Source organism: Artemia franciscana, chromosome 16 (genome assembly GCF_032884065.1).
Source record: "Artemia franciscana chromosome 16, ASM3288406v1, whole genome shotgun sequence".
Taxonomy (NCBI): domain Eukaryota; kingdom Metazoa; phylum Arthropoda; class Branchiopoda; order Anostraca; family Artemiidae; genus Artemia; species Artemia franciscana.
In genome coordinates this window covers 17,076,463-17,101,129 of record NC_088878.1, presented here as the reverse complement: position 1 = coordinate 17,101,129, position 24,667 = coordinate 17,076,463, and the positions used below count along the sequence as shown (strand labels likewise).

Sequence of the window (24,667 nt, the reverse complement as noted above, 5' to 3'; positions counted from 1 at the left end):
TTTCATATTATGAATTTAAAAGACGTCATATGCATCTAATTTGTCAAAGGTTGGATCTGCAATATCTCACAAACGGGTAAGAGTATTAAGTTCAAACTTTCAAAGAATGCGGGGGTGGGGTTACATAACTTTATCAAAATACACTGTCATTATACATGTTGTCAAAAGGATGTTTCTTCAATATCAAAGGAATGGCAAAGGGTTTCAACTTTCAGTGAACGGTAAGCTAAATCAAAAGAGACTTCGAACATCCAAGTTGTCTATCTACAATATTAAAGGTATAGCTAAGGGTTTCAAGTTGAAGCTTTCGCTGAATATTGAGCTAAATCAAAAGACACTCCGTGTACCCGGGCTGTCATAAGGGCAAACTTGGAATATCATAGGAACGTTTAAGGTTATAAAATACGAACTTTCAGTAAATATTGAAGAGAATGTTGAACAAAATCAAAAGACTCTATGGGCACACAGATTGTGTGTACCCAGAAACTTTTGGGAAATATGAAAGGGGCTGTTGAGCTAAATCAAAACGTGCTATGCATATCCAGGTTGTCGAAATGTCTCATCTTCAGTTTACCTTGCTGCAGTTTAACTGCAGTTTACCAAGCTAAGGGTTTTAAAACGATAGTTTAGGGGAATAATTTGTATTTCGGCTCTCAATTGGGATATCTGCAATGTTTTAGGAACAGTTAAGGATCTTAAATTGAAACTTCCTGGGAATTTTGAGGAGGACGTTTAACTAAATCAGAATAGCTACAATTTCAAGAAATGTTATGGAGATGCTGAACTAAATCAAACGACGTGCATCCAGGTTTGCAATTAAAAAAATTACTTATAGAGGAGGAGGCATCTCAAAAGACTTTATGTATATTCTGGTCTTTGAAACACCATGTCTACAATATCATGGGAAAAGCCATGGGGAGGAAGTTGAAGCGTTTAAGCACTGTAAGACAGAGGAAGGGAGAGGGGAGATCAAAGATACTCCAAAATTACTCTTAATGAAGGGGGAAGGGATAACTAGTTTTTGTCTCAAGTCCATACATAGATAGGGTTTTTGCTCCATAAGTGCCTAGAATTTTTATAACTTATGGACAGCTAAGAAGCCAGATAGACTAAAAAGCAGTATGGGCTTCTGGTGGTCAATATATACAACTGCTTATTTGACATCTTTTGTTGGGGAGAGGGTGTCAAGTACAAGCTGGGAAAAATGTTTTGACTTGGGGGAGACTTTAAAACTAAATAGAAAGACACTATACACATACAGGTTATCAAAATACTTATATGCAGTATCTTGGGACTGGAAGTTAATTCTCATGGGACACATTTTTTTTTTAAACAGAACGTGATTCTATTTATTCTTAGAACGAATAGTCTTTTTATACGGATCTATCTATAATTTACATACCATTAGTGACGCCGTCGGTACTTTAAGCACGCCCACAGGGGTTATACTATTGGAATGCTAATCCCTCAAGACATTACTACGCGTACCTGTTTGTTACATAGCAAGAATTTTTTACTTATGCAAATATTTTCTTCTAGATTGTTTGTTTTTATAAAAGTTTTAAAACCTAAGAGGGCAAGGTAGGAAAAAACCTTCAGGGTAGCGATGAACCAACAGATTAATAGAATTGACCATGGTATTCCCTCCCCTATACTTGTTACTCCAATAAAAAGGATCTTAGACTAGTGTTTACTTTATGACATTTTGTTTTCTGGTTGACACACACGCCCTATGTTTTCATTGTTGGTCACACAGGAACAAAGTAATTCCCGTTATATTTTAATTTCTAACAAGAGCAAAGGCACCCCGTTAAATGGTCTTGGCGTCAATTGATTTTCCAATGTGAACAAGGGATCCCTGTCAAGCAGCAAACATCGTTATGCAAGGGAATGTTATAATCATAGTGGGTAATAGACAGGGTAATTGTCTATGTTCATCAAGACTATAAAACCCGGTCCAAGACTAGGAATTTCATCAGTGTTACTCTCGAGATGGCTATTAAAAGAAGAAATATTAAAAATGGATTAGTTTGATTTTATTTTTAGGTAAACCTCCACGCATATTAAGAGGTGTCCCCCTTCCCTACCGAAAAATAGGAGCAAGATTATATTCAAATTAGAGCTGATATAATTTTCTACATGAAAATAACAAGTAAAACCCCACCCCCTCATGCTACTGCACGGTTCTCTCGATGATAAAATAATCTAATTCTAGTCGTGAAATATATTTACCGTCAAAGTTTTGTCCCTTGTTAATTCGCATTAAGCCTATTCTATCAAGTGTGATGAATAAAAGTTAATTAGCAAGCGTTACGCATAGAGTGTATTTCAGCTAGGCCTTAATTATACCAAACTCTACCCATCAATAGATAGGGGTCACTCCCGCATCAGCTGTTAAAATGACACTTTCCAGCAAAAAAAAATAAGGTCTTATGCTACCATCAAACATGGCAAGAATATTCAAGTACAAATATTTTTCTGATCAAACTGATTGAGTTCTATTTTCAATTTTTTAGAGGGTTGGAATAAGCTATGATTGCTCTTTTCTTAAGAAAAATGCGATTATATTTGCTTTAACTAGCCAACATCTATTCTGGGAAGGGGGGCTTAGACCAAGCTTATTATTAGTTAATTAAAAAAAAGGATTGCTTTTTAACACCTGCTTTTTGGGGTAAATTGTCTGCCTTAATAAAAAGAATTTTAGTGTTAAATAGCTGTGTAAAATTTTCTTATATTTAAGGTTAAACATTAGGGGCAGATTGAGCGTCAAAATATTATTTTTGTAAGAAACCTGGATTTTTATTCGGTTGAAAGTATTTTTCCTTCCTAACACTTGTCCAGCTGAGATTTTAGTACCCTTTATGTTTGATTATTTCCAAATATTTAAAGAGCACTCAAACAGGAATTAGTGAAAGAAGTCACTCTCTTCCCGGAAGGGAGGGGGACTCTGGTTACTTTATTCATATTCAAAGTTTTTTGTCAAATATTTTGTTTTGCTGTATTCAGTTTATATTATCACAACTTGCCTTCGCTTAGCAAGATTATTTGCTGATTTTTGATTTAATTGAGTAAATTAACTTTCTTTTGGAAAACTTATTTTTTATGGAGAATTTTTTGTTTATTTTTTTTAACACCCTGGACAACGGAAACAGTCTTTCAAAGAATGTTTCGAAGCTTAAATACTTTTGGAAAACAAAAAGTTATTCGTCTTAAATTCCACAGGTGACTAAGATTCCAAGGTTCAAGTTATTTCATGGAAAAGTAAAATATCATTTCTATTTTAGGAGGCTCCTCTGACAAAGAAGCAAAGGTTAGGAGCTGCTCCAACCATGTAAGGTGAGAATGATACTGGTGAAGCTGCCAAACCTTTTCTATGAGCCCAGCTCCATTGTAGTGAAGTTGCCAGCCCTTCGAGACCTACGGTCCTCAAGCAAGTTGAAAATACCTGCCCATCGAGACCTATGGACCCCTTGTATGGTGAAATTGCCGGACCTTCTGCAAAAGACAATACTGATATTGCCAGCCTTCATTTAAGTGTAAATCATTTGGAACCCATTCATATATTTGAAAAGATTATAGGTTTTTTATTGGTCATTGCGCTAACTGCCTTAATTTTTACGCATAGGATACGAGGCTAAGATAAATTTGTCCAGAGAGCCCTAGTTCAATGATGCTGTTATTGACCTTCTGAAGAATTTGCTAAAGTAACGCATTCTTTTCAGTTTCAAAAAGAGAATAAATGAGTTGTTGGGGGACGTTTTTTGATAGTTCTGAGGTGTCTGAGGGCCCTGGTCCTCAAATTGATAATGTATTAAATTTTAGCCTAATTTAGATTCTTTTTCAAGACAAATCATAAGTGTTTCAATAGAATTTTTTCTTTTTGCAGAGATCCCCATTGATGACTCAACCTGGCTCAACCAATTGTTGGAGGATTTGTTGGAGTATTTCTATGGCAAATGTGTGATCAGCACTCTACCAATGGACACTATTACTAGTAGCCCTCCTGTAAGTGGAATTATTTAAGACTCATAATATTAACGGGGGTAGGGAACCTTGTAATAACAGGTCTTAAAAGAACTTTCGTATAGAAAACTGAGCTGCAAAGGTCTGCGTTAGAGGAAGGGGGTAGCTATCCCTCATTTACGGAGTAACATCTGGTTGTTAAATTTCTAGCTAGTACAAGGCCCTCTCTATATCTGAACGAGCAAACTTGAGCCTAAGCGATCACCCATCAAAAAATTTACTGATTAATAATAAATTCTATTTCAGCCTATTGTTTATTCTTTTTCAAGAGGAAATCAAAATTATTTCAAAAGGGTAATAATTAGCTATTATATTATAGCTTCACCTAGCGACACTACCATCAACTCAAGGGGCCTATTTTGATGGCACGGAGACTCAATTCCTGTCACCACCGACCCCATTCCATGACAGTCTCTGTGTTAGTAAGGGCTCAGTGGAAAGGGAACTAGAGGCGGCTTCAATAAGGGATCGAACCCTGTTAGTCTAGTTTCCCTAAAATTTGATTTAAAAAATTTCATAACCGATCTCGATCTTGACGAAGACCTTTTGGATTTGGTGGAAGACCAACTTACCCTAAACACGGTCGAAAGGGTGCTAGCAGACACCAACCACTCAGAAATTTCACTCGTTTACAAATCTGAAGCTGAAGAGGAGGATGAGGTTGGGCTAAGCCAAAGTTGCAAAAAGAGTAGGCACCATCGAGAATCCGTTTTACCAGAGAAGGAGGATGGTTTCACATAGATGGACCATCTATTTCTTAACACACTCGAGGGCTTACTGTCAGTTTTGGAGAATCCTCCATTCCCGTTTATTTATAAAAACAACAGTCATATTAAGCGTGATGAGGTGAAGCAGGACAAAATGGAGCTGGTTCACCCCTTGTATTGCCTGAATTTCATTTATGTGATTCTGCCTTGCACAATGTTTATGTTTTAGGGATGAGTCTGGAGACCACTTTAACACACTTACAGCTAAAAGCATCCCCTTGGATCCAACTGACATAGTCCACTCCAGTGTGGGTAAGACTTGAGCCATTCTTGAAAGCAGATTCGGGAGGGGGAGGTAGGGATAGTTTAAAAACCTATATCGCACAGAAACTGTTTAATTAAATAAAAAGTCTGTTGAGGTGTACTCGCATTACATACAAGTGGAAAACAGGACTCTTCATTCAGGTTTGTATAGTTTTGAGGGTGTTTTTTTCAGACTGAGTAGGTGCCATTTATAATAAAGTAAATAATTAAAATGAAAAGAGAAGCGATTAAATGGTATTATTTATCGTAAGTTTAGACGTTAATGTTAAAAAATTTTAAAAGGAGTTTGTTTTAAGAAGCAGGAGAGGAAGTGGGTATAAAATGTAAAACAGATTTAAAGCATTGTAAAGTTGTACAACGCATTCGGTTTGACACAGGCCTAGAGTGCCAGAAGTACGCAGCTCTCGTGGCTGGCCATAAGCTCCAGCATAAGGATGCTAGTAAGACACTTTTGGACGATTTGGTAGTTAACAGAAGAGGGCAGGGGGTAGAGTTTTCTCAGTGGTGCCATTTGGGGAGGGCAGGGGGCATGGTCCTCCTGATTTCTGGAGGGACCCAATTTCAACCACATAATTCTTTGTTTATACGTCCTTGTTCTACTTTTTTCTCTTTTTTACCGTATTTCTACTGTGAATGATTAATAAATAGCCATTTCAAGATACTCGGCGATTATTGAATTTCAAGGAAGTATCCTGTTTTGCCGTTCTCTTTAATTAATTTATGGTCATCTGGAAAAGAGGGGTATCCAGACCAGGGTGTCATTCCAATTTTGTATTTAGTTTCTTCTTACCCTTCATCAAATAAAGAGCAGTGAAACAGTGTTGAGTTGTGTTCAAGTTCAAATCGGATTAATGAAATATGTTTTCATCCGGTGTGAGTGGTGCAAAAAAAGGAAAATAAAAGCCCAAAGGAAAGAAGAAGAATAAAGATGCAACGACGATTGGCTTTGTTTTTCAAGCCAACTTTAAGTAAATCTACCACATTTTATAGGGAAAACTCATCGGCAACCGAAGTTTTACCGACAAACAAGCAGACCCTGGACGCAAGACAACTTACTGAGGAGACAAATCTACGCGAACCACAAACGGAGGAAATGGCTTCCAGAATGATCAGTACCGATTTGTCCGTTAAGACGTATAATTGGTTCAGTTCAAAGTTATTGAGACGGAGGCGCTCGAATCTGTTGCGTCATGCCTCTCCAAGGAACATGAAAAGAAAATACCATAGAATAGACAGTACGTAAAAGCTCTACTAAAACCTACAGTATTAACTGGACGGCAAGGTCTTGTGTTTCGTAGCACTGATGAAGGGGAGTCTAGTGCCAATCAAGGAAATCTCATAGAAAAAACTCTGTCAGTTAGCTTTAATAAGTGATTTGGGTGATCTTTTGGATATAACAAAAGGTTTGGCAGTGATTACATGTTATTTTTTGCTCATTCATTGAGATGGCTAATAGAAAGAGTACTTTCCTTGTCCTGATATTGATTGCTATTTTGCTATTCTTAGATCATGACAATTGGGTCATGGAATGGAATATTTCTGGTGTCTTTCGTCGATGTTGGGCTATGTCCTGGGCAATTGTTTTGCTAAGCTGTTTCGTTGTGCACTACTCCTGCCTAAAGATATATTGATCTGGCTGTCACGGATTTTGCGTCCTCTATACTACATGATTGGGGCTTAGGAAAGGATTTTAAGGAAAGTGTTTCACAAAATCCCAGGTATAGTGTGCGATCCCTCGTCTAGCTATTGAAATAAGGACAAACCGGAAAAGTTTGAAAAGTATGAGATACACTTCCTCAGTCATCAGTCTCTATTCAGGTCAGGCACGAAAAACATCATTCTTGAAAAAGAAGGAAAAGAAACCCAGAGTAAAAACTGTTCGATCAAAAAAGTATTTGTTTTGCTAGAAATGGAAAATTTACCACACCAAGAATCTCATCCGTCAGTCACCTCATCATTGAATCTTCTCGATGCAGAAAAGGTTGACGTGAGCGTAAAACATGGTTACTATGAAAAATTTTATACGCAACAACTACTTTTTCATTTTCAAAACATTTACTTTCAAATTTTTTCAGTGAAGATTACTTCATAAGTTTTACTTCCACGTTAAGAGATGTTCATGTCAATGTAAGAAATGAAAAAAATAAGTGCTGCCGAAGGGCAATCCTGTGAAAATTGTTCACTTCACAATTCGTTTAGGCAAAATGAACCTTCGCATTTCCTTCGCATTTCATTGGACATATTTAAAGGATTAACACTACTGTTATCATTGTTATTAGCAGTCCGTCAACTGTAAAGACGGGTCATTGGCAATGCATCTTTGAAAGAGTGACGAATATAAAAAATTTTTTAATCCTCTTGGCCTAGTGCATGAATTCTACATACCTCACATCAAAAATTGTCTTCAGCAAAGTGGAAACTCTATTCTTCAAAATCGAATGTGAGTACAAGAAGCTTAATTAAAGAGCGATGTGTACACAATGAATTATGTGTTTAAACCAATGCACTTCGTATCCAAGGAGTTGTCGTTGGGAACTTCGAAAAGAGTCCAGTTGTTGGGAATTCAAAGGGCTAGTCCCTTTTTAATAGTCGAAAGTGTTTGGAGGGCAAATTACTGCCTTCCCATGCACACCATTTCCTTAAACACATTCAATAAAAATTTTGAGATAGCCTTTTGTTTGAGATGGACCTTTGTTGTCGTAGAAACTTCGAAAAAGGCTCACTTGATTGAATATTGAAAGGGCTAGTACCCTTTCTAGTAGTCGAAAGTATTCAGAGGGTAACTAGCCCCCTCCGACGCCCACCATTTTCCCAAACGGATGTAATAAAAAATTTTATATAGCCGTTTTGTACAACGTAATTGAAAGATCCATAAAGTATGCCTTTGAGGAAGACAACCCCCCACAGCCCTCAGGGCAAGGGTTGTAAGTTATGTCCGAGGGTATTTAAGGTTTTTATAGAATTGGTGCTCTTATAAGCTTCAGAGGGGGTCGTTGGATTGTTAACCATAAGTTATAGTGCCCTTTTTGAGACGCGGATTTATAAGAGTGTGGATGACCATACACCCCCCCCACATACAACGTATTTTCCCGAAGTGCATCTGATAGAAATTTACGATGGCCATTTGTCGTTATAGAAACTTCGATTGATAATTTAAACCAGTAGTGCCCCTTTATATGGTCAATCAAAAGTGATTGGAGGGCAAATTAGCCCCAAACATGCCCACCATTTCCCCAAACATATTCAATCAAAATTTGAGATAGCCATTTTCTTTGAACGTAACTGAAGCGTCGGAAAATTGTCTTTGAGGATGACAACCAAAGACCCAAAACAACCAAAGGCAAGGGTTATAAGTTATGTCCTGGAGGCCTGTAAGGTATATACAGAAAGGGTGAATGTAAAAACTCCAAAATGGCCTCATTGGACTGGAAATAAAATCTTATAGTGCCCTTTTTACGTTTCAGGGAGATCAGAGGATGGATAAACTCCCTCCCCCACACCTCATATGTTCCCAAAATACGTCTGATAGAAATTTTGAAATGGTCATTTGTTGTCATAGAAACTTCGAAAAGACCTCATTCGATTGGAAATTGAAAAAGCTAGTGCTTTTTTTATTAGCCGAAAGTGATTGGAAGGCAACTAACACCCTCCCAAGCCCACCTTTTCTCAAACACATCCAATATATATTTTGAGATAGCCATTTTATTCAACGTAGTTGAAAGGTCCAGAAATTATGTCTTTGAGGATGACAATCCTCCTAGAGCCCTCAGAGCAACGGTTGTAAGTTATGCCGTGGGCACATAAGGTATTTATAGAAGGGTGATCGTATAAACTTATGAGGAGGCTCATGGAAATGGTATTAAGAAGTTGTAGTGCCCTGTTAAAATTTAAAGTTATTAGAGGGTAAATACACCCCCCCCGCCACATACCTCGTATTTTCCAAAATGCATCTTATAAAAAAAAGAGATGGCCATTTGTTGTCAATGAAACTTCAACACCAATTATTTGATTCGAAATTGAAAGAGTCACTGCCCTTTTTAATAGTAGAAAGTAATTGGAGGACGACTAATTCCCATCCCACGACCACCATTTCCCCAAACACAGCCAATGAAAATTTTGAATTATCCATTTTGTTCAACGTAATTGAAAGACCTGGAAACTATGTCTTTGAGGATGACAACCCCCCACAGCCCACAGGGTAAGGGGTTTAAGTAATGGCCTGGAGGCATATTTAACTCCACCTGTTTTGGGCACCCAATTCATACCTCTCGAGCACCCAGTCCCAAGCCTGGGTAAAGGTAAAGGAGGTGGGTCGGGCAACGGACTTGCAATCCGTTACAGGGAGCCAGAGGAGTACTCTTCTGGGGAAACATCCTCTTACAATAGAAAAGCTAAAGAAGAGCCTTGGAACTGAACCCCTACCGACAACGACAAACACATGTCCCCGGACACGATACAACAACCGAAAATCTGGTTTTAAAAATTTGCGCACGATGTTCCAACTATTGAAGACAGAACAAGTACTACAGGAGATGCACAGATTCCATCTAGACATCCTGATACTGTCAGAAATAAGATGGAGTGGCTCCTGAGAGAAACAACTTGACGACCATTCTACAATCCTGTACATTGGTGCCAAAAACAGGAATGAAGAAGGAGTTGCACTAATCATTACGAGGGAAACCTCAAGATCTATCTTGAAATGGACTCACATATCACCAAAAATTCTCGTAGCGCGTTTAACTGCACGACAAGAAAAACTTTCTGTAGTAGTCTGCTACACCCCCACTAACGTCACAGAAGTCGAGACTAAAGAAGAATTTAACCACACTCTACAGGCAGTGGTCAATAACATTCCGAAACATGACATCATGTGCGTTCTCGGTGAATTAAACGCCATCCTTGGCAATGATTAGTCCTACTGCCCACAGGCACTCGGTAGGCACGGCATGGGCGTGCGTAACGAGAACGAAACGATGCTGATCAAGTTTGCAATAGCGAATGATTTGGTGATAGGAGGTAGGCTCTTTCCTCATAGAGAAGTCCATAAGTATTCATGGAACTCCCTTGGTGATGGAGTTAGAAACCAGATTGACCACTGTCTAGTCAGCCTGAAGTTCCACTCTAGTATATAAAATGTGAAAGCATATAGAGGTGCCGACGTTGGATCAAACCACAATCTGCTAGTAATCAAATTCTCCCTGAAGTTGAAGAATGAGAAAAAGACACCCAATTCAGAACGTCAATTTGATTCTGAAAAGCTCCTAGATTGAACCATCAGGCACAAGACCGTTACTGAACATAGCAACAAGTTCGAAGCACTCTAAATCAGTGACCCAAGACGACCAGGAGATGATATGGGACCAGATAAAGAACCGCTACATCGGGTCAAAAAGCAAGACCCCTGGGCACCGTATGAAACTGAAGGACCAGTGGCAATTGGACCACCCCTGGCAGCTCATATAGGAGAAGAAAATCGTAAAACTTCAGATCCTTGCCTGTCATGACGCAAATCATATCTACAAGACCAAGAACTACAGACGGATTGATAAATCTGTCAAAAATAGCACATGCTGAGACAAACGCCACTTTTACGAAGCAAAGGCCGCAAAAGTTGATGAAGCTGCTAAGAATGCAGACAGTAGGGCGTTGTACAAGCTAACGAACGAGATTATCTGGAAGAAGAGAGTTAGTGATTGTCCGGTGAAAGAAAAAACGGCATAGGCCTACTGGTTACCGGTTTCGAAGAGAAGAAGGACATATGGGCCAATCTTTTCGACAAAATCCTGAACAGACCACCCTCAGACGAGCCAATATCCATCCCCAAAGATCCTCAGATCCTGCTAGACATCAACACCGAGCCCCCAACTGAAGACGAAATCCTGAAGGCAATCAAAAAGCTAAAAAACGAAAGATCACCAGGAGACGACCGCATCATGGCAAAAATGCCGAAATACTCCACGGACACTTGTGTCACCTATTGGAAAAAATTCCTTGGAACCATTTGGATAACTGCAAAATTACCCTCAGCATGGCGCCACAGTGCGCTCGTGAAGCTCTTCAAGAAGGGCGATGCCACGCTCTGTAACAACTGGCGAGGAATCAGCCTGCTCTCAGTTCTTGGCAAACTGTTGTCCCACATTATTCTATCCCGAATACAACGTCACCTAGATGAGTACCTGCGTGATGAACAGCATGGCTTTTGCCCCAATCACTCTTGCACAGACCTGATGTTCATCCTGCGAATAGTCACGGAGCAGAGCTGCGAATGGCACAATAAATTCTATATGGTCTTCATAGGCTTCAAAAAGGCGTTCGAATCACTAGACCGCCAGTCCCTCTGGATGCTCCTTCGCCACAATGGTATCCCCGACATCATAGTAAATATCATCATGGCGATATATGAAGATAAGACAGCAGAGGGAAATTCACGTAAATTCCCCATCCTTTCCAGGGCGAAACAAAGGTGCGTGCTATATCCGCTACTGTTCGCAGTCGTCATTAACTCGTATTGAAGAGCGTCAACTCAACTGGGCTACGCCTAAGTGATCGCCTACTGAACAGCTTAGACTCCTGAGATATTGCCATCCTTGAAATTTACAAATCACGGCTTCAAGCCCTGATCACGAGCGTTCAACAAAAAGCAGACAGTTTTGGGTAAAACCAAAGACATGGTAACTAGCGATTCATCTATGAACATCAGATATGATGAAAATGACACGGAACAAGCGGCCAATTTTATATATATTAGGAGCACTATCGAGAACATGGGATCCAGAGATAAAAACATCACTTGAACCGGTAGCAGCATCTTTAACAGGCTCAAAAGAGTTTCGAGGTCGAGTGTTTTCTTTCTCCGGCTTAAGGTGCGCTTAGCAATATCCTACCTGTCCTCCTCTATACATCTGAAACATGATATCTCAACCAACAACAAGAGAGGAGAATTCAGTCTTTTGAAAACATGTGCCTCCATAGAATTTTCGGCATCCACTGGACCAAAAAGGTAACGAACGAGTATATTAGAAACATCACAGGTAAAACGTCCATCATCGAGACCATACGAAGGCGTAGATGGAGCTATCTCGGACACGTGCTTCGCATGGATGATTCCAGAATCCCCAAATCAACATTTTCTGGTTATGGTTGAATTTTTAGATAGCCATTTTGTTTAACGTAATTGAAAGAAAAGAAAATAATGTCTTTGAGGATGACAACCCCATCCCCCCTCACAGCCTTCATGGCAAGGTAAGGTATGCCGTGGGGGCATATAAGGAATATATTGAAAGGATGATCGCATAAATTTCGGAGGAGGCCCATTGGATTAGTAATCAGAAATATTAGTGCCCTTTTCAAGATTCAGATTGATGGGAGGGTGGATACCTCCCAAGTCTCGTATTTTCTCGTAATGCATTTGATAGAAATTTGGAGATGGTCAAAAAAATCTCATTGGACTCGAAATTATAAGGGCTAATGCCCTTTTTATCTGCCAAAAGTGATTGGAGGGCAACAAACTCTCCAATCCTTAATAGTCAAATCACTATCAATAAAAACAAAATGCGTTTCAAATTTTTCACCTTTCTTACTTTCATAAATAAAACATCATAAAAACTTTAACGAAGAATTGTCAGTATATGTCAATTTAACTGACTATCCACGGTCATTTTCTTTTTTTCAGTAAAGCGTAAATTGCTTTGGTGTTTAGAAGGGATAGGGTTTACCAGCCCTATTCATTTTAACTTTTGTTCGTTTTGAGTTTGACTCGGCTATTCATTGTAATTTCTGTTCATTTTCAGTTTTAAGTCTCAGACAACAAACACTTACAAAAGACTAAGATATTTAGCTAAGGTAAGTCGGAACAACAAACTTAACACTCCGAATAATAAGTTTTAGACAACACACACTTATGAAAGACTAAGAAACCTGGCTCATAGCAAACTAAACACCCAATATCTTTGGCATCAACCTACCAAAGGATAAACAAAACTAGCTGAGACAAAACTACCACACCCACTTCAAACCTTAAAACATCATACCTAAATTTACCAAATCCTAATCTTTAAATCAGCTCCCTTTGAAAGCAGTAAAGAAGCACTAACAAAGCTAAGACACACGCCCACATACACAAAGCAAACTAAACACCCGAAATAATAGATATCCGAAAACACACATCTCGTAAGGCTAAGAAACCTAGCACAGAAAGACCCAAAATAAGAAATTAATTTCACCCAATTCATGATTTGTAGACAAAATTCAGCTAAAAAGCTAAAAAACCTAGCACAGAAAGCCTCGAAGATAGCAAACTCAACATCCCAAATCATAAGTTTCACAAAAGACACATACAAAAGCTCAAAAAACCTAGCTCAGAAAAATCCGAATTAGCAAGCTAAAGATGCCAAATCATGAAAGTAGACTGGTTATTTAATATATTTTCATACTTCTTTTATGATTTTATTGATGTAAAAGACAGAACTTTTGAAAAATATCCCGTGCTCTGGCCTCGAAATACTGTAAATATATGTACCATAGCTATAGACTGTCGTTACAGGTCAATGCCTGTAACCCAGAATCGTAAGGATAGCTTCAGAATTAGATTACTTCGAATAATTGAAACCACTCAGTGATATTACGTATAAGCTATCTCTGACCCTCTAACCACACAGCCCAGCAATCGGGTTCAAAAGAGGGTGGTCGTAGGCTTACGTGGGTATAACCAAGCGAAAATTATACCTGGATTCAAAACCCTCCTTAACCCTGGATAGGTTAGTTTCTTTGTATCTTCTCTTCCAAGGAATAAAAGAAATAAAGCTTGGAGTTCAACACTCCCAAACAACGTCAAGATGTATTCTTAAAACATCTAGTACCCACCCTGGCGAGAAAATAGGATGAAAAGTATATGGTAATGTAAAGCAAAGAACAAACTGTATTTTCTCAAACTTATAACATAAAACCGAACAGAAAAATGAACAGAAAAACACTTTTACATCTCATCCTCTGATCTGAGATAAATGAACAATAAGATTGTACGTAGCCATTTCACACAATCTATCAAAGCTGGTAGTTGAATAAATAGCAGTAAGTTAGTTGAGATGCCGGCAATTAAAAATTTTGGTTTCCACCAAACCTGGGATGGGGACTCATCCGTTTTCAGAACAAAAAAATGATATGTCAATTACTATGCCCAGTTACAGGTAAATCGACTTCAGTAAGAGCAGTTTGTCATATTACTCTAAAAAAATAACAAAACAGAAAGTACGGTGTTTATCTGGTAAATAATTGGGTGTTCTAAAACACCCAACACTAGTCCTGACTGATAACTTCCTCTGTAGCAACCCACATCACCCTTAAGCAGTTTTTCTTATTAGGAAGAGAATAAAGGCAAACAGTTTTTTAATTCAATGCAATACCATGTCCAATCACCCCTTCCACGATATGATTGTATTTCAATAGATCTTAGATAGATTGTTGTTTTTCTTCTATATTTTCTCGCATCGATGCTCTTCTTCCTATTTTACTCCAATGCTCAGTGGCTTACCGGTTCCTATACTCTTTCAGTGGGAAAATCGGAAATCTTCTAATCCAATAGATTGAGTTCCCCATCACCTCATGAATAAGAAAGTCAAGATAAATATGAATTGGAATTGGTTATTACGTTCGGAAATTCTCTTTATTTTGCTTTTATTTTTATTGGAAAAAGACGGTAACCACATTGATATTTATTAAATAACCACTTTAGAACATTTCTGACGTAGCACATGTAAAGGATCAAAGTGAAATTCGATTCCTTGTACACACTTAGTTTTAGCATAGTTTTTCCAAAAGTAGCCAACGCACAATTATAAAATTGTTTTAAGTACCATTTCTATGAAACAGTTCTTGATAACGAACTGTAAGTAAGGAGCGACCCGGCTCAATAATAATCAAAATTCTAAAAATTGGATTTTTAATACCAATTGATACATCAACAGATTCGGATTTTTATGCTGAATTCAAATATATAAGTTTCATCAAGTTTAGTCTTATCCACCAAATTTTCATCAAGTATTCTCAGGCTTTTAGCTTTCAAAGGTTAAGATTAAAACTAAGGAATTTTGTATATTTGGAATCAAACACTTCGTGGTATTGAATGTATGTAAGGAGTGTCGCGGCTCAATAGTGATAAAAACTGTAAAAAACGGAATTTCGATAATAGTAGATTTTTCAAACGATTTGACTTATTGTGCTGATTCCAAATGTATAAGATTCATTAAGTTTAGTGTTACTCATCAAAGGTTACGAGCCTGAAAACATTTCCCTTATTTTCAAATAAAGGGGAAAGCACCCCGAAAGTCACAGAATCTTAATAAAAATCATGCCATTTCATTCAGCGCATCAAAGGATCCTACTGTAGAGATTTCAAGCTTCTATCTGCCAAATTGTGGATTTTTTTTTGTCAGAGGAAAGATCACGGATACGGGTTTATTTATTTTTTATTATTTTTTTTCTTTGAGGGGTGATCGTATCGACCCAACGGACCTAGAATATCACGAGAGGGCTCATTCGAACGGAAATTAAAATTTCTGGTGCCCTTTTTAAGTGAAAAAAAAATTTGGATGGCAACTAGGCTCCCTCCCACACTCTTTTTATCCCAAAGTTATCCTGTCAAAATTTTGAGATAGCTATTTTTTTCAAAATTTTCGAAAAATCCGATGAATAGCGCTTTGAGGATGACATACCCCCCAGTACCTGGGGAAAGAACTGCAAGTTTGAACTTTGCCCATTGTTTACATATAGTATCGATTATTGAAAAATATACAGACATTTTCAGGGGGATTTTTATGGCGAGGGGTTGGGAAGAGAAGGCTAAGTGAGACGATCTTTCAATCGAGTAATTATTTATGGGGGAAGGGAATTTCCTAGCATTATTTAAAAAAACGATCAGAAATTAAATTAAAAAAAAAATTCAACTAAAAATAAAAAGCAACATTAAAACTTAAAACGAACTGAAATTATTCCATATATGAATGAGGCTGTCTTCTTCTCAACTCCCCGCTCTTTAAGCTAAAGTTTAACTCTTTCTCGCAACTCTACTCTTTAAACGACAAAAAATACTTTAGTGTAAGAGCGGTTGAGAAGAGGACAGCCCCTTCCGCGTACGGAATAATTTCTGTTCGTTTAAGTTTTAATCTTGCTCCTTACTTTCAGTTGAAACAACTTGTTTTTTTTAATCTAATTATAATCAAGAGCAAATATACACAGGTGTGATTATAGGCCAATCATAGTTTTTCTTGTCTTTTTTTGGAGGGGGGAATAACAGAATTGAAAACATTGGAAAAAGTAAGTATTTTGGAGACATTCTTAGAATTTATCTGTGAAGGGGGTGGTCGTTGGAAAATTCTTTGGAAGAACCAGCTCCTTTTTATAGAGGAGTGACTGTCCAACAGAACCAAGATTTTTACTGAGAACCTTTCAGCTATTGTTCGTGATGATTTTATTTTGAAATAATAGGAATCGAAGGAAGTGCTTTCATTTTTCTTTAACTGTCCTTTAGTCCATTTAATCCTAATTCATAATAATATTGTAACCATGAATTACATTTCCACATCAGTCAATCCAAGCATTAAAAAAGGAGGGTGAGGGGTGTGAAATGGGTTTTCGGGATCAATGGGTAGGGTATTATCAATATTGTTGGGCTTTCCAGTTTTTTTGCTGAAAGAAGTCACAGAAGGCGTTTTTCGATCGAAATCTTTAACTTTTTTTTAATTTTTAATCTAAAGGAAGGATAAAACATCTAGGGGACAGATGCCTCCTACAATTGACAATGTTGGTGATCACAACAAATAATATTAATCGTCCTGACGAATTATTAGTCAATATGTCCCCCAAATTTCTTACAAAAACCCTGGCTAATGATGATTGCATAATATTTTTTATGGAATAAACTATAACTAGAGCTGCCAGTCTATTTTTTTATTTTAATAGTGAGATGGTTTTTGGAAATATCAAGACTACAATTCTCTATCTAATACTGAAGAAGGAATGGCCAGATTGACTATCTTTTTGTAAGATGTTTGACTATCTTTTTTGTAAGATGAAAAAGAGCCAATCCAGGACGTCCAAAATATAATTAAATTAAAAAAAAACAAGTTTTTTTTTAACTGAAAGTAAGGAGCGACATTAAAACTTAAAACGAACAGAAATTACCCCGTATATAAAAGGGGCCGTTACCTCTTCAAAGCCTCGCTCTTTTGCGGTAAAGTTTGACTCTTTCTCTCAAATCTACTTTTTAAAACAGTAAAAACTTTAGCGTAAAGAGCAGGGCGTTAAAGAGGGAACAACCCCTTTCATATACGGGGTAATTTCTGCTCGTTTTAAGTTTTAATGTCGCTCCTTACTTTCAGTTAAAAAACTTGTTTTTTATTTAATTTCTGAATGTTTTTTAGTTGATCCATGTTTTGATTTCGGCTCTCCGCAGATGAATAATTAAAGCGAAATTTGCATATTTGTTTATTTGGCTAAATGGCTTTCCCATAGTTTTGATCGAATGATTTTCAATTTTCAGAAAAAAGGAGGGGAAGGCGGCCCAGTTGCCCTCCAGTTTCTTGGGTACTTAAAAAGGCAAGCAGAACTTTTAGTTTTTTACGAGCGTTTTCATAAGTAAAAGATATTCGTAACTTACGAATTAGCTTAATAAACTTCTATATTCGTATATTTTATTACGTATATGAGAGGGTTCGCCCACTCGTCGATACTTCGCTCTTTACACTAAAGCTTAAATTTTGTCCCCTGAATCACAAAGGCCGTAGAATAAATAGTTGAAATTACTAAAAATTCTTTAGCGTAAAGAGCGAGGTATTAGGAGGAGGTGAACACCTTATATGCGTAATATTTTCTGTTCGTTTTAAGTTTTAATGCTACTCCTTACTTTCAGTTGAAAAAATATTTTTCATATTTATTTTTTCATTTTTTTTTAAATAATGCTAGACAATGCTGCTCCCCCTTCATGGAAATCTTCTTCCCCCATGGCAAATTCCTCCATGGAAAGTTTCCTCCACATAACCCTCTCTTCTCAATCCCTCCTCTTAACCAATAAATCCCCCTGAAAACGTCTGTACACTTCCCAATAACCATTACTATATGCAAACGCTGGTCAAAGCTTGTAACTTGCAGCCCCTCCCACGGGGACTGTGGGGGAGTAAATCTTCCCCAAAGACATAGCTATACGATTTTTCGACTATGCTGAATAAAATGGCTATCTCAGAATTTTGATCCAACGACTTTGGGAAAAAGTGAGCGTGGGAGGGGGCCTAGGTTCCCTCCAATTTTTTTGGTCACTTAAAAAGGGACCTAAGACTTTTCATTTCCGTTCGAATTAGCATTCTTGCAAAATTCTAGGACCACTGGGTCGATACAATCACCCCTGGGAAAAAGAAAAGAAAAAAACAAACAAACAAATATACACGCATCCGTGATTTGTCTTCTGGCAAAAAGTACAAAATTCTACATTTTTATAGATAGGAACTTATAACTTGTACAGTATGGTTCTCTGATACGCTGAATCTGATGGTGTAATTTTTGTTACGATTCTATGACTTTTAGGGGATGTTTTCCCCTATTTTCTAAAATAGGGCAAATTTTCTCAGGCTCGTAACTTTTGATGGGTAAGACTAAACTTGATGAAACTTATATATTTAAAACTAATATTAAAATGCGATTCTTTTGATGTAACTATTGGTATCAAAATTCCGTTTTTTAGAGTTTTGGTTACTATTGAGCCTGGTCGCTCCTTACTACAGTTCGTTTACACGAACTGTTCGATACTTTGCAAGTTATGGCTCAAAAATATGAACTGATACATTTTATTCATAATCACCAAAAAAAAAGACGGAGTTTGGAAATATCTGCTCTGGGAATCAGGGCTATTTTTTCCATTTACTATTATTGTATACTTGAATGATTGTTTCCACCATTTTAAATTACACAAGTGGCAAAATTTAGATGGGTACCAGATATACCATCAAGGCCGTATCCAGCGAGGAGGTGGGGTTAAAGGGTTTGAAATTCCCCTCTAAAATTTTGTCCGACTCGTAGAAACTTTGCAAAAATGCATATCAACAAACTTTTGATGCGTTTTAGAAACCCTCAAGGAAAACCCTTCCCGAAAAAAATTCCTGATACAGCCTTGTATACCATCAAAACCCTTAATCTTTTTTTTCTTCAGTTTATTGATCAACGAGCGGAAGATAGATGGCGCAAGGATGTTTCAGAGATAAGGGTATCATAAGAAGGGATATGCTACTCCACGTTTCAAAAGGTCCTAATCTATTGCCGTAGAATGTTTTATTCCAAACATAACAAGATTTATCAACTAGTATGCTAATCTCAACTTCTTTCCAGTGAATAAGATCGTTCCAGGCTGCTGCTAATTGCAAGATTTTAATACAGATCAAGGGAGAGATAGTTTTTCTATCCAATTTTGCTAAAACTAATTTAATGATCAATCTCTAGTAGTCCCTATTGAGATCAAGAGTGTACTTCCAAGTCAACTACTTTGCTTAACGTACATTCTCTTAAAAGAGTTTGGCAATACTGGCTCTGAGAAGCATGGAAAAATGTTTTTCCAATTAGTATTATTGACTAAGAACTCTTAACCCTTTTAACTTTTAGGGAATTAAAACGACTTCTATTTTATTTCTTGAGAGATTTTGTGTTCAATGGATGAAGGTCATTTTGTTTTAAACACCAAATTGCCTTATGTTATATAAGAATTAACAAGAAAGCTGAATATAGGTTAAAGTTAAACGTTACTACAGTCTTAAATTTATCTAGAAGAAAATATCTAATATCTTATTATTCTCTTTTTTTGTCTCTTGTGGTTGAGCTAGGGAAAATTGTTTAAGCAAACATGTTGCCTGTAATTTGACTTGTTAAAATTTACATCTTTAGAAAAAAAGTTTAAATTTTGTATGTTGCTCTAACTCTATAACCCTAAGATAGTTAACATGAGCTAAGAGCTCATATGGCACTTGAGACGAGGCTGGAAGAGCCAAGAGCACATATGGTATGAGCTCTAGCAAAATTCTAAGAATCAATAGGTTGATTTAAAAGGAAAATCAGAGGCTTAATGGCGGTCGGGATTTAAAATAAGAGCTCTGTGACACAGGGTCCTTCTAAATATCAAAATTCATTAAGATCCGATCACCCACTCGCAAGTTAAATATACCCCATTTTTTCTAATTTCTCCTCTCCCTTCTGCCCCCCAGATGGTCAAATCGAGAAAAACGCCTTTATCAAGTCAATTTGTGCAGCTCCCTGACACGCCTACCAATTTTCATCGTCCTAGCACGTCCAGAAGCACCAAACTCGCCAAAGCACTGAACCCCACCTCCTAACACCCCTAAAGAGAGCGGATCCAGTACGGTTACGTCAATCACGTATCTACGACATTTGCTTATTCTACCCATCTAGTTTCATCCCGATTTCTCCACTCTAAGTGTTTTCCAAGATTTCCAGTTTCCCCTCCAATTCCCCCCAATATCAACAGAGCTCTGAGACATGAGTTATTCTTAAATATAAAATTTTATTAAGATCCGGTCACCCGTTCTTAAGTTAAAAAACCTCAATTTTTCAAATTTTTCCAAATTAACACCCCCCCCACTCCCACAAAGAGAATGGATCCGTTCCAATTATTTCAATCACGTATCTATAACTTGTGCTTATTCTTCCCATCAAGTTTCATCCCAATCTCTCCAATTAAGCGTTTTTCAAGATTTCCGGTTTCCAAGATTTATGTTCCCCCCCAACCCCCTATGTCCCTGGATCCGATTCGAATTGAAAAAGGAGCATCTGAGACATAAGATCCTTCTATATATCAAGTTTCATTAAGATTCGATTACCGATTCGTAAGATAAAGATACCTCAATTTTCACGATTTCCAAGAATTTCGCCCCCCCTCCAACTCCCCCCTTTGTCACCTTATCTGGTAGGGATTGGAAATGAGAGCTCTAAAACACAGGATCCTTCTAAATATAAAATTTTATTAAGATCCGATCACCCGTTCGTAAGTTGCAAATACCTCATTTTTTCCAATTTTTCCGAATTACTCCCCCTCACTGCACCAAAGAGACCAGATCCGGCCCGGCTAGGTCAGTCACATACCTTGGACTTGTGCTTGTTCTCCCCACCAAGTTGATCTCTCCGCTTTAAGCGTTTTCCAATATTTCCGGTCCCCCCCCACAATGACACTGGATCCGTTGATTTAAATTAAGAGATCTGAGTTACGAGGTCCTTCTAAATATGAAATTTCATTAAGATCCGATCACTCCTTCGTAAGTTAAAAATACCTCATTTTTTCAAATTTTTCAGGTTTAACCCTCCCCCTCCAACTCCCCCAAAGAGAGCAGATCCGTTTCGGTTATGTCAATCACGTATCTAGGACTGGCGCTTATTTTCCCCACCAAGTTTCATCCCGATCCCTCCACTATAAGCGTTTTCCAAGATTTTAGCCCCCCCCCCAACTCCCCTCCCATGTCACTGGATCTGACCAGGATTTTAAATAAGAGCTCTGAGACGCGATATCCTTCCAAACATCAAATTTCATTAAGATCCGATTACCCGTTCATAAGTTAAAAATACCTCATTTTTTCTAATTTTTCCGATTTAACCGTCCCTCCACTCCCCCCCCAGATGGCCGAATCGGGGAAAAGACAATTTTCAATTTAATCTGGTCTGATTCCTGATACGCCTTCCAAATTTCATCGTCCTAGCTTACCTGGGAGTGCCTAATCTAGCAAAACTGGGACAGACAGACACACTGACAGACCGACCGACAGAATTTGCGATCGCTTTATGTCACTTGGTAAATACAAAGTGCTATAAAAAGTAAATCCAATTAGTTTGACTTGTTTATTAGCTTGAACATTAGACGAAATGGATCCATTTAAAAAATTCAATGGATTAACCAAATTTCCCTTTTATTTTTGTTCGCGCATGTTTTTGATGATTAATCAACAATTGATGTATTTTTGACGAAAGACATGTTTTTCTTCAATCTCACATTTTGGGAAAACACTATATCCCAAGTGTTTTCACAGCGTATTACCCAGAATTAAAGCGTCTTAATGCATTCTGGCCGCATTTCCCCTAGAATAGGTAACTTCATTATTGTCAAGTAGCTTAGTCCTAAGTCGCGGAATGAGACTATGACTGGCAAGATAATTTTGTACAAAAACATTAGAAAAAGGATAGGCTGTGAATGTTGTACAAGTTTTTAGACTGCTGGCGTCAAATTTTTTTCGTTTTATACAATTTTAAAAGAAGTATAACAAAAAAGAAAACTCAGCTTAAGCATATAAATGGGGGAAGCTCATCATTTTTGTGGGTAGTGTCATGTATTATTGATTGCCAAAGGATAATAACAGGCAATCATAGATAAGGTTTCCAATGGCTTGAATATTATTGATTATGTGCTTTTTCATCAATGTATATTCAAATGAGGGGTGACAGAATAAAATATATGACATATGGATTCAATACTTCTATTTATAAATTCTGTTTGTTTTCTCCAGGGCACTTAGAAAAAAAGTCAACAAAGTAATTTCGATTAGAGATGTCAGTTTGTTTTTCAGGTTCTTTGTTTAGCATGTTTAACTGTTGACTTTAGTGTTTGTCAAACATTTGTAGTATCGAAATGAAAAGAGACCAGGTCTGTAAAGAAATCCTAACCCTATACTCTACGTTAATCAAACCAAATAAGAAAATCTTAAAAACAACTGGTTTATTGCCAGTAAGACGAAAAAAAAAGAAAAATCTTCCTGGTTTTTCACCCTTATTCATCAAGGCGTTCTCAGTATATAAAAAAAGAATCTTAACCATGAGCAGGGAGATGGTGTGGATAACCTTCTTTGTAGTGCTCCTGTGAGCAGCAGAAACAAATAGGGATCTACTGCTGCTAGTTTCTGTCCCTTTCCAGCTGCTGTCTGTCTTGCCCAGGCTCTGACCATGAGCCAAGGGCTTAGGATTTTTGTTGGGGGTGGCTATTTTTTTGCAGGAGGGGGGCTCACAAAAAACATTAAAAACGCATCGAAAATTTGTTTATGGACATAGTTGTTACGTTTTTACGAGTTCGAAAAGATTTCGGGGTTTGATAAAACCCGGTAGCCATCCCCCTCCCCCCTGGATACGGTATTGCCGTCAGGCAGGGTATTTTGTGATACACACTGCCAAGATAATGTGAATACAAGTCAGTAAATGCTGAGAAAACCACAACTAGGGGGTCATCCCCATGGTTGCATGAGCCGCAGACCACGACGAAAGAAAAGATCTGATAGGGAGCAATCTGAGGTGGGAAAAAAGACCTGAGCCTAAAGTAGGAGACAAATTTTTTTTTTGATATTTTCTTCAACTCAGCTTTTTGAGCCCGCCCATAGTAATAACAATAATAAATCTAGAACAGCGTGAAGATGAGAATAAATCTAAAATCATAAATGAATAAAATGAAAGGATCCAACCCATGTATACAATGCCTACTCCGTGAACAAACCACAGAAGTAGGATTTGCTATATATGAAACATTCTTTTTCTGCAGTTTTTTCACGGAATCACAATTGTACATATTAATTTAATCCTTTCATTTTATTTTCAATGGCTGAAGATTTTTTTCTTTTCAGGTTTCTCAGTGCTGAGACAGTCTTGTTGTATACAGGCGAAGTATTCATCTGATTGAACAATCAGATATGATCGTTTTACTTCCCATAAACCCGTTATTTTTCAAGATTTTCTAATTTGGTTTTGTCATGGTAGGCCAGTTCGGCTTTATATACTTTGTTCCACGTTAAACTACGCTTGAACAGTTTATAATAATAAGTTCCAAAAAATCAGTCCTTGCTCTTCAGAGGTAGATCAGAGTTGTTATGTGTTCAATGGTGGTCCAAGCATAAACTTGAAGTACTCACTAGGCAACGTAAAACACATGAAGTACTCAGTAGGCAACGTAATACACATTCTTTTTTAATTATTACTTTTAAAATGTATAAGAAATAAGCTGTGTATTTAAATATCATTCCAAATATTCGCAAGTCTTTTATCCTTAGCAAACACAACTTAATTGTTTTAAAATAAAATTTTTCTGAAATAAACATAACGACACAGATAAATTATATATTATTCTATCTTAAAGCTGATCATTAGAAAAAATATTGATGTCTGAAAATAATGATCAAGGACATTTCAACAATTATTTGGCCTTACAGTTGCTAATGGCCGTTCAAAATGTTTATTTTATACAAACCTTAAATTTTGAACACATTCTTTTTTTCGCATAAACTTCTTGAGTTACTAGTAAACATATGGTGACCTGACAAAATTGAACTGGCTTGTATAAATATGCTGTTTAAATATGGCTCACAAATGACACAGCCATTAAATATGGCTGTGGTCAGATGAGAGTTCTAAAACTCATCTTGCTCTAAGATGGATAGCTGAATGTTTTACTAGTGATTGAACCAAAAACCCAATTTTTACTGTAGGAAAGGGCGTAAAAATGACGCGTCTCTTGTTTCAGTGAAAACAGAAAAGCTTGTATAAGAGTCTGATGTAGAAGGAATTTTGTGAATTCTGCACGTCCCCCACCAAGTTAT

General features: G+C 37.4%; 1 long non-coding RNA gene across 1 annotated transcript; it reads left to right on the top strand.

The window, feature by feature from the left end:
- The first annotated feature begins 15 nt into the window (after positions 1-15).
- On the top strand, positions 16-23,980 carry LOC136037149 (uncharacterized). Its single transcript, XR_010619874.1, has 3 exons — positions 16-3,536; positions 3,887-4,005; positions 23,699-23,980. It is a non-coding gene; the product is annotated as an uncharacterized LOC136037149 (long non-coding RNA).
- The last annotated feature ends 687 nt before the right edge of the window (positions 23,981-24,667 follow it).